This window comes from Quercus suber, unplaced genomic scaffold (assembly GCF_002906115.3).
Source record: "Quercus suber isolate HL8 unplaced genomic scaffold, Cork oak 2.0 scaffold_682, whole genome shotgun sequence".
Lineage (NCBI taxonomy): Eukaryota > Viridiplantae > Streptophyta > Magnoliopsida > Fagales > Fagaceae > Quercus > Quercus suber.
The window spans coordinates 155,899-170,049 of NW_027070123.1; positions in this window are offsets into that span (position 1 = coordinate 155,899).

The following is a 14,151-nucleotide window of genomic DNA, read 5'->3' on the forward strand; positions in this document are numbered from 1 at the left end:
TCATGCAATAATTAATTACTATGGTGTTGTGAGATCTAAAAAGTTTGAAAGGTAGAAAATTAAAAGGTTAAGAATTATAATGATTTAAGGGTTGAGATTAAAAATGAATTTTTAACTTTCTAATCTCACCTCTTGATTCGCGATTGCATGCAAGTCACTTGATCTGGAACCCTATTACCAGGGTGTGGAAATATTTATAATTTTATTTGCCCAAAGTTAGGGTAGGGCTCGTGTTGGGTTGGGCTAATTTATCCTACACCAACTTTTATTTCTCTCATATACTAATGTGAGCTTCTCGCTATTTAAGCCCAGGCCCCAAAGCCGGCTCCTATACGATATTACAAAATGAACCCATCAAGAACCTTTTTTTTTTTTTTAAGGTCGAAAAAGGAATGGAACCCATCTGGAATTAATTCCTTGTCAATTTTTCATCTCGTCGATTTTCGGTAAAACGTATAAATATCAAACACATCTAATTTTGGCTTCCACTGATGAGGTAGCCTACACTCTACACTCTACTTAAATAATCATTGTTCCAGTCCAAATTACGTGATAAATAAATAGATACACATATTACGGAATATTACTTTATCTAAAAAGCATATACAAATTGATTTTCAAATTGAATTTTATACACGATGACAATTGAAACATCTCACTTTATATACAGGTATCTATCTATATTATCTATTAGGAGATTTTTCTCTTTTCTCTTTTTTATTTTTTATATAAGATAAAATTTTTACTCTAATATAATCTAAGTGTATATGTGTGCGAAACTTCCTCCTGAAGATTTGAATCTCGGCCTTTGCCCTCCACACCCCACAAGCATTTATACTTGTGAAGTGACCACCGCACCAAGAATGCGTAGTGGTGAGATTTTTTCTCTTTGAACCGGACTTTTTGTGGTTTAAAAATATTTTCATTAATGAATGGTAATTTCTCTTAGAAATATGATCATAAATGTCAAATAAAAATTTTCATTTTGAATTTAAAAAGAGAACTTCTAAAATTTAGGATTTTTTTTTTCATTCCCGTTCATCTTTTTATTCCCTACAATTTAGCATTTTTTTTATTCATTTTTCATTTGAATAAAAGTAAATAAAACACCTCTAATTTAAAAAATAAAAAACTAATAGAACTCCTAAAATTTAGGATTTTTTTCTCCTCACATTTATATTATTTTTCCTACCCAAACTTCTCTCCATATCACTACATCAATTTCAAACATATGTTCAAAAAAAAAAAATTTACAATTATTGCTTATCTCTAAAGTTTATCCTTTTTATTTGTTTGAAAAATAAAATATATATTTTCAAATTATAATAGATACAAATTATTAACCTTTACCCTAAACCTAGTAAAGGCTTAATGATAATGAGTTTTTCAATCTATTTTTTAGAGTCAAAATATGAAAAAAAAAAAGTTATTTTTATTTCATACTTATAATAATATTTCTTCAACATTCTTGTGATACATATAAATAGAGTTACGGTTTCAATTCCTTTCATAGAAAAAAATAAAATGGATTAACCCACAATAATTCCGATGTTTAAAATTTAATCATAGAATAAATTTTTTGGATAAAAAAAAAATGGCATACGCAACTATTGTTATATGCCATATATTTTAGTTTTTTTTTTTTTGGAGAGAGAGAGAGAGAGAGAGAGATTTCATTTAAGCTTTAACAGTATCTGATAAAATCTCTTTTCATCAAATTAATAAGAGATTTGGGATTCGAAATCCACATATATAAAAAAAATTGATAAGTGCCTTAGCCTGATGATAATGATAAGAGCAATTAATATCAGTGGCAGATTGGGGCCAAGATAAACATAATAAAATTCTTAAAAAAAAAAAAAAAAAAAAAGAAATTTCATGATCAAAAAGTTGTATCCAACGTTGTGTGTGTGTTTTTTTTAATAATTTTTTTCTAGTAGTAAAATCATTTATAATGGATTTTGTGAGGGGACGAGGATCTGAGAATATAGTTAAGGGATTAAGGACAACATTGGGGAAACAAACCTCGGAAAACACCACCAGAGCATCCTTGGAGAAATACAAATAACCTTGTGCAAGTACAAAAAGGCGACAATGGATGAGGATCCCGAGGATGCAAGCATGCTCTCGGAAGGCCGAGAGTCGAGGCTAAAGGTTGTGGGGTACAAACCGAGGGTGAAGAGAAAGATTTGTCATCAAGTGGGGAAGAAAGGAAAGTAGATGGACAAAGCAACCATCACCTCTGCATTTAATACACTGCAACCACTTATAGCTGGCCGCATTAATGAGGAAATGACCTTGAACAATGTCCCCAGCCCATACCTTAGTGTAGAATCCTTCTAGTAAGGCCTTGATGAGACAATTATCAAGGAAATTCGATCCTGACCTTCCAAGTGTAGGGTTAGATACATCTTGGCTATAGATATAAAGCCAAGAAGCCCCTGAATCGGAGGAGGGATTTTTTGCTTTTGGGACTTAGAACTTAGAAATTTTCTGTAACTTCTTCCTCGGACTAAACCTGACCGAAATATATACACTTCAAAACTGTTCCTTAATTAAGATCTTTTGTCTATACCTGGAATCAATTCTAGCACATCCTCGAAATATTTATTCTTTTCTTAAGGTATTTAAGGTTGATTTAGTATCCCACTTCTTAAAAATTAAATGTGTGAGTAAAAGTAGTGAAGTAATAACATGTGAAGTAGTGAACATTCTTCCTTACTTACTTTTTGCCCGCCACATATTCTAAATGAAAATTTTTAGCAAATGTTTTTTCTTATATTCATAATTAAACAATCACTTAAAATCTCATGTTTCATATTGTCAAAATTTAGGATCATGTTTTAAGGAAAAAACTTCTCTTTGCTTAAGTTCACATCTTAGAGTCTTTCTAAGGTGTTCAATATCTAAAGTTTCAGCATTAAGGATAAAAGATTGAATTGCAATTTTTGAATCTTGAATATTTTATTCTCTTAAAATATGTATAAATTGTGGAAATTTTCTTCACAAATTACTCACACTTTAGCTAATTTAAAAAGAAAAAAAAATTATAATAATTAAGTGCAGAGTGCAGACTACCAAATGCAATGAGATAAACCAAACAATTAAAAAAAATTCTCAAAACCAAATATAAATACAATAAACAGAATTATATATATTCACTTTGAACTAACGTCACTATTATGCATTCATGCAACATCACAGTAAAGGGTAATCCACAACTGTAACATAATAATATATTATTATATAAATTTATATAAAAAAATGGAAAGGAATTTGACAGCCACAATTTTTTAATAATAATTAGGTAGCATAATAAAATGGTGTTTTCTCCTCTTACATTTATGATGAACCATACTATAAATTTAATAAATTAACCCCATTATAAATATAAGAAGAAGAAATACCATTCATCAAAAGTATTTAAGAATCACTCCAATTTTTTACAGCTTTTCTCCACAATTTGTAGCACAAGCAATTTTAAATTATTAAAGTACGTAGCAATACAATTTACGGCACATTGTATCTTTTTTTTTTTTTGAGAAGCCGGCACATGGTGTCTTAATTCTCAAACCAAAGCAGTAAAACCAGTAGTATATACATTACTTCAAGTCTTTAACTCAGTTATTCACAGAACTTAAAAAAGCAGTAAAACCAGTAGTATATTATATACATTACTTTAACTCAGTTTAGTTATTCACAGAACTTAAACAATGAGTGAAAAGAGAGATAGATATAGCAAATGGTACTGCTATTGCTAAGCGAAAGAGCCTGGAGCCAACTGATGACCGCAGACTCACGTCAATGCCACTGGCAGTTGGGCGCATGATGGGGAAGGTGCACAACATATTCAGTAACTTAGACATGTTAGTTTTATTTTTGAGCGTTTTATTATGATGATTTGATTTGGAATGTACCAAAAAGAGAAATTTGGGTTTATTTATTTTTAGGATTTGGAGGCCACGGGCTGATGAATGGGCCGTCTGATGAATTTTTTTTTTTTTTGGTCTTTTTTGTATCAACCATTATTACTATTTTTTTTTTTTTGGGTTTTGGACCTTTGGTACCAATTAAATGTTAAAAATTTGAGAGCAGGGTCCAAATTCCGAGATTTAGGGGGGTCAGTAAGTAATTTTCGTGTGTAAATTATGTTATATTACATACTTTAAGCGAAAATTAGAAATGTTAGGCACCCTTATCTTATTTTTTTATTATTTTTTTTTTTTTGAGAAGCACTCTTATCTTACTTATCACAATATGAAGTGGCATCATAAATTAAAATTCTATTAAAAAAGATTTATTGCTTTGAACACTTCAGGATACTCGATTTGGCCTCACCCTAGAGAAAGTGTTGAATCAACAATTTAGAAGAGTCGAGATAACAACTGTCTAGATCATTTTACATGCAAAATTAAAAAGTTTCTCCCAAAAAAAAAAATACAAAATTAAAATAAAACAGTTTCCTACGTACACTACAATTGGGGAAAAAATGGCATGCATGTAGGTATGTGCGAAATATATTCTCATCAGAACGAATAGCTGTATATCATATATTCTATACTATATATATGCTGGACCAATCCTTGCCAAACATTGTGTTGTATCATTATATACTGCGGCGTGCACGCATGCTTTGTTTGAATTTTGCTTATTATTAAGTTAAGCTATCAAGAACAATCAATCGTCATATTGTACGTAGCACGGTTGAAGCCCAAAGATTTGTCATCGTAATGTATTTAATATAAAAAGCAAAATCATCTAATTGGTTAACCATAAACAACATTTATTCTTCACATTCAAGCAGGAAAGAGAAAACCAAATCTTTAATAGAATAATAATCCATTGTTGAACACAAAGTTCGGGTTCCTCGTCACCACCAAAAGTGGTACTTAGAAACACTTGAACAGTTGAACTACGTAATTAAAGAACGACACACCCAATAAAAAGTGCAATCAAAAAGTGAAAAGCAACAGACTTGATTCGATCTATTTTTAGATTTTTATTCTCGAAAGCATGCTTTGAAGAACGAAAATATTAAAGAAAAAAAGAGTCTATTAGGAAGGATGATGTAGAAACTAGAAATTATTCTATGGAAACAAAATTTGCTATTTATTAAAAAAAATGGGGAAAAAAAAAAAAAAAAAAAAAAAAAAAAAAAAAACTCCGAAAGCAAAAGGAAAAGTTGAGAAATTTTGGGCAAATCTGAAAAAATATCTTTTGAAGTTAATTGGGTGCTGTTGAAGAAGAATGAATAAAAAGTAATAAAGCGAATGAGCTGAAGTCCAAGGGTACCATCATGCTTATGAAGTGCTCAAACCAGTGAGTGGGTTTAATATCCTTTCACATGGTAAAGTAATAAAGTTACTGTGTTTAATATCCATTTCCTCATCCTCGATCATATTGTCAATTCCTTATGTTTTCTTTGAGGGGATAAGTGGGCAGCGAGACTGACTTTGTTGAATAAAATTCAAGTATATATCGGATAGGGATGGGACAGTTTGAGATTTGAAATGGTAAATCAAATTTGTTTTGCGATTTCCACTAATGATATCAATCATTCACTTACGAAATTCCCAGCCGCTATAAAACTTGGTTGCCAACTTATATAGAGTAATTATTAGGTGTTTTCAAAACAGGATAACGTGGTGTTCTCCTCTAATATTTATATTAGATTCCATTAGGAGCAAAACCAGGAATCAATTTATGTTTGGGGCTGAGATAAAACTATCCTATTGATTTGTAATTGAAAAAAAACCTAACCATTTGTTTGGTTAAAAGCGATTGAGGAAGAAAAGAAAAGAAAGGGGGAAGGAAATAATTTCCTTTGTTTGGTTAAGAGAGATTAGGGCGAAGGAAAGAAAATGGAAGGATCCATTTTTTTTGAATCTTTTGGCTGAATATTGTATAAAATGAAATTTATTTGTGATGTGGGACCTATTCAAACTTATTCGAAAAAACGATGAGAGAAGTGAATTTTGGTAATACCATTACTGAAATTTTGAGAAAAAGTAGGAGACAGGAGAAACAAATGATGCGATGGGAGGGAGAGCGAAAAAGTAATTCCGGTATTGGTGTTGCCAAAGTGTCAAAAAAAAAAATGACAAGTATTTCGGTAATTGTATTACCCAAATTCTTTCCTGGCCTACTTAAATCTGCCCATTGCCGTTAGTTTCAATTTCTTTCTACTGTTAGTTTCTTTTTGAGTTTTGACGTCTAAGAAAGTGTAAAAAAAAAAAAAACGGTTGTTACCAGTGATAGAACCCTAGAGGAAAAAGGTTTTAACTTAAGAACCAACCTGTAGACTGCCATATGACTTTATAATAAAATTAGCAAACTAAATGTATCTATTTTAAAACTAGTAGATATTTTAAGTTTTCAAAAAGTATACATTTTTTTTTTCTATACTTTCTAAAGATTAATAGTTACGACAATTAGAATGGTGGATTCAAACATTGAACATCTTTTTTAGAAATATCAAAAGTGTCAATTAACATAATTTGATAATTTAAAAAAATTAATTAATTAATTTTATAATAATTATAATTAGGGCTAATTACACTCCATTCTCTTGAGATTTGGAAAAATGACACTCAACCCAAAATCTAAAGGGACAAAACACACCCCTCCCTTGAGGTTTGAAGAAACTAACACTCCCGCCCTTTTTGTTTATATTAGTAATGGAATATTCTAAATTTTTATAATAATTTATTTACAAAACTTTAACCATTTTTAGTTAAAAAAAAAAACTAATAAATTTAGAATAAAAATGAAAAATTTATCAAGAACCAAAACACTTACAATGGAAAATCTCTCCATAACTCGTTGAAAAAAGAAAAAGAAAATAGCAAAATTCATACTTAATATTTAAAATACACTTTAATTAAAATATTAAAACAAATAATTTTAATTATGAGATAAGATAATTTTAAAAACATGTCCTAAAGCAAAGGGCAAGTTAGCACAAAACATTTTTAATAAAATTTGGTTCATCGGATGTTAAAGGGGAAATGTTTTTTCCTACAAGTTTGGGGTGGACTATTAGGTCCCGTTTGGTTACGGTGTTTAAACAACAAAAATTGTTATTTAAATATCATAACACGTATTTTCACACACTTTTTTACTTACACATATTTCCACAAAACTTAAACAATATTACTAAAAATCCCTTATCAAATGGGTCCCTTAGTTTCTTCAAATTTCAAAGGATAGGCATGCTTTTTCCTTTTAGGTTTTGGGTGGAGTGTCATTTATTCAAATTTCAAGGGAAAAGAGTGTAATTAGCCTTAATTATAATTATAATAAAAATTAAAATAAATTTATTGAGTTATGTTAATTGACACTTTGGATATCTCTAAAGAAGATGTTCAATGTTCGAATCCACCATCCTAATTGTTGTAACTATTAATTTTTAGAAAGTATAGAATAAAAAAAAAATGTGTGCTTTTTTTAAACTTAAAATATGTACTAGTTTTAGAATAAATATATTTAGTTTCCTAATATTATTATTGTACCATTAGGCAGTCTACAGGTTGGTTCTTAAGATAAAGACATTTTCCTCCAAGGCTCTATCATTCTATCATTGATAACAACCGATTTTTTAATTTTTACCCTTTTTAAAAAACAGAAACTAATAGTTGGAAAATGAACGGAATGGGCAAATATTTGTGGGCATGAGGAAAGTATTTCGGTAATTGTATTACTGAAACACTTGTTAGTTTTTTTTCTTTTTTCAAAAAGAAACTAATTAACAGTTAGAAAATCTAACGGGCAGGTATTTGTGGGCATGAGGAAAGTGTATTACCGAAATACTTGTTGTTTTTTTTTTTTTCTTGAAATTGCGGAAACACCAATGCCGTAGTTACTTTTTCTCTCTCTCTTATCGCATCATTTCTTTCTTACTTTTTTTTTTTCTCAGAATTTCGGTAATAATATTACCGAAATTTTCTTTTTTCTTTATCTCCTCAAATAAGTTTGAACATTGTCCATATCACAAATAAACTTCATTTTTTACAATATTTAACCAAAAGATTTCATTTTCCTCCATGGCCCATCAAATTCTTTCATCCCAAATTAATTTGGGAGAAAATGAAGAGAGAAGAGAGAGTTTTGATAGTGGGACCTACCAATAAACTCTACTTCTCTCCATTTCTCTCTTACAAACCGAACAACTTCATGAATATTTTTTTTCCCCTTTCTTCCTCCCTTTTCCTTGTTTTTGCTAAATACGTAAAATTACAACATTCATACGTACATACATACATGTCTTCATGCATTAGTTAAAAAAAAAAAAAAAAAAAAAATCTTAAGTCTACGTTCGTTGACAAAACTGCCATAGGACTGAAGACCCAGTTTGGAAAGATATTGAGGCTTCTCTTTCTAGAAGATGAGCTACTGATTTACTTTATTAGCTCATGTCACCAAAGTTAGTCTTGAAGTGTGTGTATATATATATATATATATATATATTCATTCTTATTAGCACTCAAAATACTTACAAGCTAAATGACAAATTGACCATAATATATAAGGTCATTTTTCCCCGTTGAGTTTCTCTTATTTTTTTAAATAATCATAAGTCCATAACATTCATAGAAATTAAATATAAGTATATAACAAAACTAGACTACATTCATAAGAAATAATATTCATAGAAATTAAATATGACAAAATCACTATAAGCAACCATTAAATCAATAGAATTTAAATTCAAATAGATTAGATTAATATAGTAAAAAAATCAAAATCAAATCACTTTCGTACCTCTCAACAAAATAAAAATTGAACTAAAGAAGAAAATCATAAATAAATAGAAATTAAACTAAAATAGCTATGAAAAAGAAGAAGAAAATTTTGTACCTCTCATGATTCGCTTAAGAAAGAGGGAGGATCTAATGAAAATTTGATTGTGTGAGAGTATTGGTAAGGAAGAATTAATAAAAGGAAATTGAAGAGAGAGCATTGGTGATGAGAAGAATCATTTAGGGGGCTATAAAGTGGGTGGACATATTGTAAAGTTAAGTATGGTGCCTTTTTAAGTGTAGTACATTAAGTTTCTTAATTAAATTCATACACCATTTACTATGACCAATAAAATGTAAATAGTGTTATCATTTTCATGAACAATCAAATTTAATTGGGGAATTAAGTATTCTATACGTGAGTTTTATCATTTTAGATGAACTGAATGAATCTTCTAAATGAAACTAAAACTAAAAGTTATGGAGGCTAAAAGTTATAAACAGTTAACCAAAAAAAAAAAATGCTATATGGATAAAGCGTTGAGAGGAGAAATGGAAAAAGACAAATTGTGAAAAGTTAGGATTTTTTTTTTGGGGAGGGGGGCACCAAATTCGGCTTATGTGTTTTGGGGGGGCGGTGGGGGTGGGATTTATTCTTTGGAGGGCCACCTCTTAAAAAAAATGGGGGTAAAATCTAAATTTATCAAACGTTTGAGAGTTTCTCTAGATATATGTTAGGACAACTTTGACATGATAAAACATAGAAAACCCAATTTACAAAACAGAACAATTGTACATTTTGTACACGATTTTAGTCCATGTGGCAATGTGCATTGGGTGAGTGTCTAAATTATTTCTACTCTTTCCAAATCAACTATTTGAGTTGCACTTTTCAAGTTTTTAAAAGCTCTGTTCAAATGTAAGTAGAAAATTTAGAAACATGATATTTTGAAGGATTGTGTTTTTCCTAAACTAGAAATTATTGAATTAATCTTCATATCTTATTCTCTAGAAAGAATTGTACAAAACATGTGGTAAAATCTATGATACTGTAAATTTGAGAATAGAAAAACTGTTTTCAAGAATAAGAGACAAATTAACAGTATTTAAGCAAAACAAAAAAGAAGAAAAAAAATATGAAGATGTTCGGTCCATTCAGGTGCGCACCTGAATGGACCGACCGAGGTAGCCGACTAAGGTGATGTCCTATTGTCCTTATACACAGATGACCTATTGTCCTCATACACAGCTTCATATGATAGATTAAGCCCAGCTGTGGTGTAAAGGGCAAAAAGTGCAGCCCCAAAGGCCACTCAAGTACGTAAAATTTATGCAGTCCAATCCAGTATAGGCGAAGAACTAAGCGAAAATGTCTCTCTCTCTCCCCGTGCAGTCTGCTTTTCTTCCTCCAGAGTCATTGGAGAGCGTTTTCCACAAAGCTTCAATGGTTTTAATAGGTTAGTAAATTATAGGCAAAAAGCAAATGGGTGGAATGGCTTTTCATCGTCAATGCTTCTAGATAACTAGTGTTTTTTTATTTTTAAAGATTATATATATTATTCATTGGCTTTGGCTTTTGTTTTCAATAATATCCCTTTTCTCACTTTGTAATCCTACTTTACTTCCAACTCATCATCTTTGTTTGGAAATGAGGAACAACTTGACAAATGCGTCCTTGCTGCTTATTTTTCATTATTTTCCCTGAGAACTTTTTTGAAAGTTTTTTCTAAAGAATGAGTGGAATTTTGGTACTATAGGTAATAATTCAGAGATCATGCTCATACAAGATGAACATGACTTTGACAAACTGTTAGTTATTGCATAATCTACGTGGATGTACTAGCGGGAATGATTCACTCATAAAAAGCTAAGACTGTAATTGTCTTTTTATGTAATTTTTTATATGTACTAAAATTATCAAATGCTGAAGATCAATTTCCATCATAGACAACAATCAGTAGAGTGAAAGAAATCTCTGACTAGCGATTTCTACAAGTAGGCTAAAATGGTGCTTCTGTTTGAGGAAAATTGATACGGAAAATTTTTGGAAGAACAATGGGGATCGAACTTGATGGCAATTACTTGATCCCAAAAGAGAAAAGGGTCTCGTCAACTTCGCATATTGACGCTATGGGAACATGTTAAAGAATCACATATGCACTTGATCTTGGTCTTGGGGATATTTTTGGAGTTGACACTTAGAAGATGAGGAATTGGAAATTAGACCCAGTAACTTTAGTACTTTACAATGTGAAAGGAATAATTGACAATTGCCTCAAGTACAGTTTCTTGATATTGCATAAATTATAGTATATGCATTGAAAAACCACCATATTCAAAGTGAGAAAGAATATCAAGACCCTTTATTCTATAAACCTTATTAAACTTTTGAAGATTATTTAAAAAAAAAAAAAAAAATCTCATTTTGATGATTTGATCATTAGTCTAATTTTTTTTATCATTAGTCTAATTAGGTTGGCTAAAAGCGAAAAAGTATATATTAGTCGTCATTTCAAACTGAATTTATTTGCCTATGATCTATTTTTTGAGATAATAAATTCTGATTTTTTTTTTTTATCCTCATGTGATAGCTAGCTTTTAAGCAAAAGCTTAGGAGCCAAGTTTTATTAGGAACTGTGCCAAATTCTTACCCAAAATGTAATAATTTGGTAGAGGGAGGCACCCCACAGCTTTGTTTGATCCTTAATTAGTAGGAAATACTAAATTAAATTTCTTTTCAAATAAATCTTGCTGAACTTTTAATCATTGTATTCATAAATTAATAATAGAGCTGGCTTCTAATAGCTTTGTTTTGGAACTATATAGTTTTCAACGAAACTTGCTTGAAAATTTAAAGCGTTTATGTTGTTATAAAGTATTCAAATAGTATAATAGATGTGTACTCTTTTTTTTCACATGAATAGTAGATCCAAAAAGATTATATAATTTTTTCATTTTAGAAGTACGCAACAACTTTTTTTTTTTTTTGGATGAAGTACTCAACAACTTGTCTGAATGTGAACCTGTTTCCAATATAGGCATCCATTGTTGTCCTAAGTAGTTATTGTGTCACATTAGTCATATATCAATTCATACTGATAAAAATGAACTATTAAGGGATGTCACGTGCAAAGCAAATGTTGCAAATTTATGAAATGATAATATGCATTTCGGGGATAAGATCTGGGATCTTTCCCAATATTTCAATATTTATAATTTAAGTGAAATATTAACCAAAATGAGAGGCATGGAACTTTTACAACATGTTTGCTTGTATAGCGCATATGTTTTCTAATAGTGCTCCCCCACTCTACTTCTCATGCCATTTTCATCAAATGGGATAATTGCACTCCTCACTCCTCAGTAGTAGATTAGCACGTGGATCACAGTTGTTTTAGATATCACTATAATCTTTTCTTTTTTTTCTTTTTTTCTTTTTTTTAAGGAACTTGTTTTATTATCACCACATAATGTATACAACAAGATAATCTCTCTCTCTCTCTCTCTCTCTCTGTGTAACTTGGAATGTTGGACCCACGACAACATCCTAGTGAAATCCAGCCAACCAACAAGATATGGATCCAAGTAGTGGTACTTCCAGTACAAACAAAAAAACAAAAGCAACTCCTTAAGCTCAGCCCATTTCTCATCTCGCATTATAAAATTTTGATGAAAGTGAAAAAGGAAGAAACAAGTATCTCCCACTTGTTCTCCAAGGCAATTTTTTTTTTTTTAATATTAAATTTACAATATCCAATCCATGAGCATTCTACTTTATATGTCATGCTGTTGGTTTTGAAGTCATTACCTCTGTATGCACATGATTCAGATAAACCTTGTTAACCTTATATTACTTCCATTAAAACCAATTTGGGGTTTTTTTTTTTATTATCAGGGATTGTTCCAAAAATCTTATAGATAATGCTGCTTTAATTAGGAACCAATCAAAAGTTAATTATTACTACTGCAATAGTGCAATAGATCGCAATCTGCCAACTTGTATTGAAAAGAGATCATAACTTTTTTTTTTTTTTGGGGAGAATAAAGAGATCAAAACTTGGTTTCATACGATAAAACAGCAAATCTTAAAAGGACATTTTCCGTATCATATACTGTAATCAGATTTGGTATATAATTAGAGGCGTGATTGAAGGTCTCCGACAATTGCCGTACCAAGTAAGCAGTATTGCTATTAAAAAAGATGAAAGTTGATATATAAAAATGTATTGTAGTTAAAAATATAGGAGTTGACATAAAGGGTAACAGCGCATATAACACATTGGCAAAAGGTAATAGGTGTTGTATGCAAAGGATTGTGGTTTACAACTTTTAAGTGGGAGCCAAGTGTTCCTAACTAGTGGTTTTTCGTTTGTGATAGTTGATGAAAATTAATTAGCAAGAGAGTAGAGAACGAACCCAGTACATACAGTTTCATCAGTGAGCTAGCCAGTCACTAGTTGGTTATCTCAATTATACTAATTTACCAATTAGAAGCTAAGTATGTAGGACTCTTGCTTGAACTCGATTATTACTCGTATTAGCCCAGCTTGTCATTTTCAAGAGCCTTCAAACCCAGGTAGGGAAATATGCTTGTTGGACTTGGAAAAGGCTTTTATAGCGATGAGACCTACTACATGGTTAAACTTTGTGATTGCAATATATGATTAATTCAATTCTTCTTGAACACTCTCATAGTGACCAATAGAGTATCATGACTTGAGCCTAGTCTGACTTAAGAATACATTTCAGCCTATATGTCACTCTAATGACTAAACTAAACACATGTTTAAACAAAAATCCAAGAAAAAAAAAGTTCTTCTCTTGACAAATATGCAAAATCACACTCATATCAATTTGTAAAACATATTTTCCATGTCATCTTTGAAACTCATTGGGCCCAATTATTGAGCCAGTGGGTCCTGGGCGGCATTTAGAGATATGATTTGTGAAAGGCGAATTCCACGTGCTACTTTATGCCACTCAGAAAGTGGGATGGGCCTATTTTGATTAGAAGGCCCATTAAACTATAACAGGTTTAGAGTATGTTTGGTTTGGGTGAAAACAAAAATGATGGAAAATAGAAAGAGGAAAATAAGGTGGAAAATGACATTTTTCACTATTTGGTTCAAAAGAGAAAATAAGAGAGACAGAAAATAGGGAGGAAAATAATCCCTTCGAGTCCACATTTTTGTATCCTCCCAATTTGGGAGGAAAATAGGGAGGAAAAAGTGCTAAATGATATAATTTACATAAATACCCTCGCTTTAAGTTGCATTTTTTTTCCTTTCTCCTCTCTTCCTTGGCCAGCAATGTTGCCCCTTTTTTGGCCATTTTTTTTTCTTTTCTTTTGATTTTTTAGGGCTTGGGCGTGATAGTTTATTTTTATTTTTACTAGGTGTGATTTTTTTTGGAA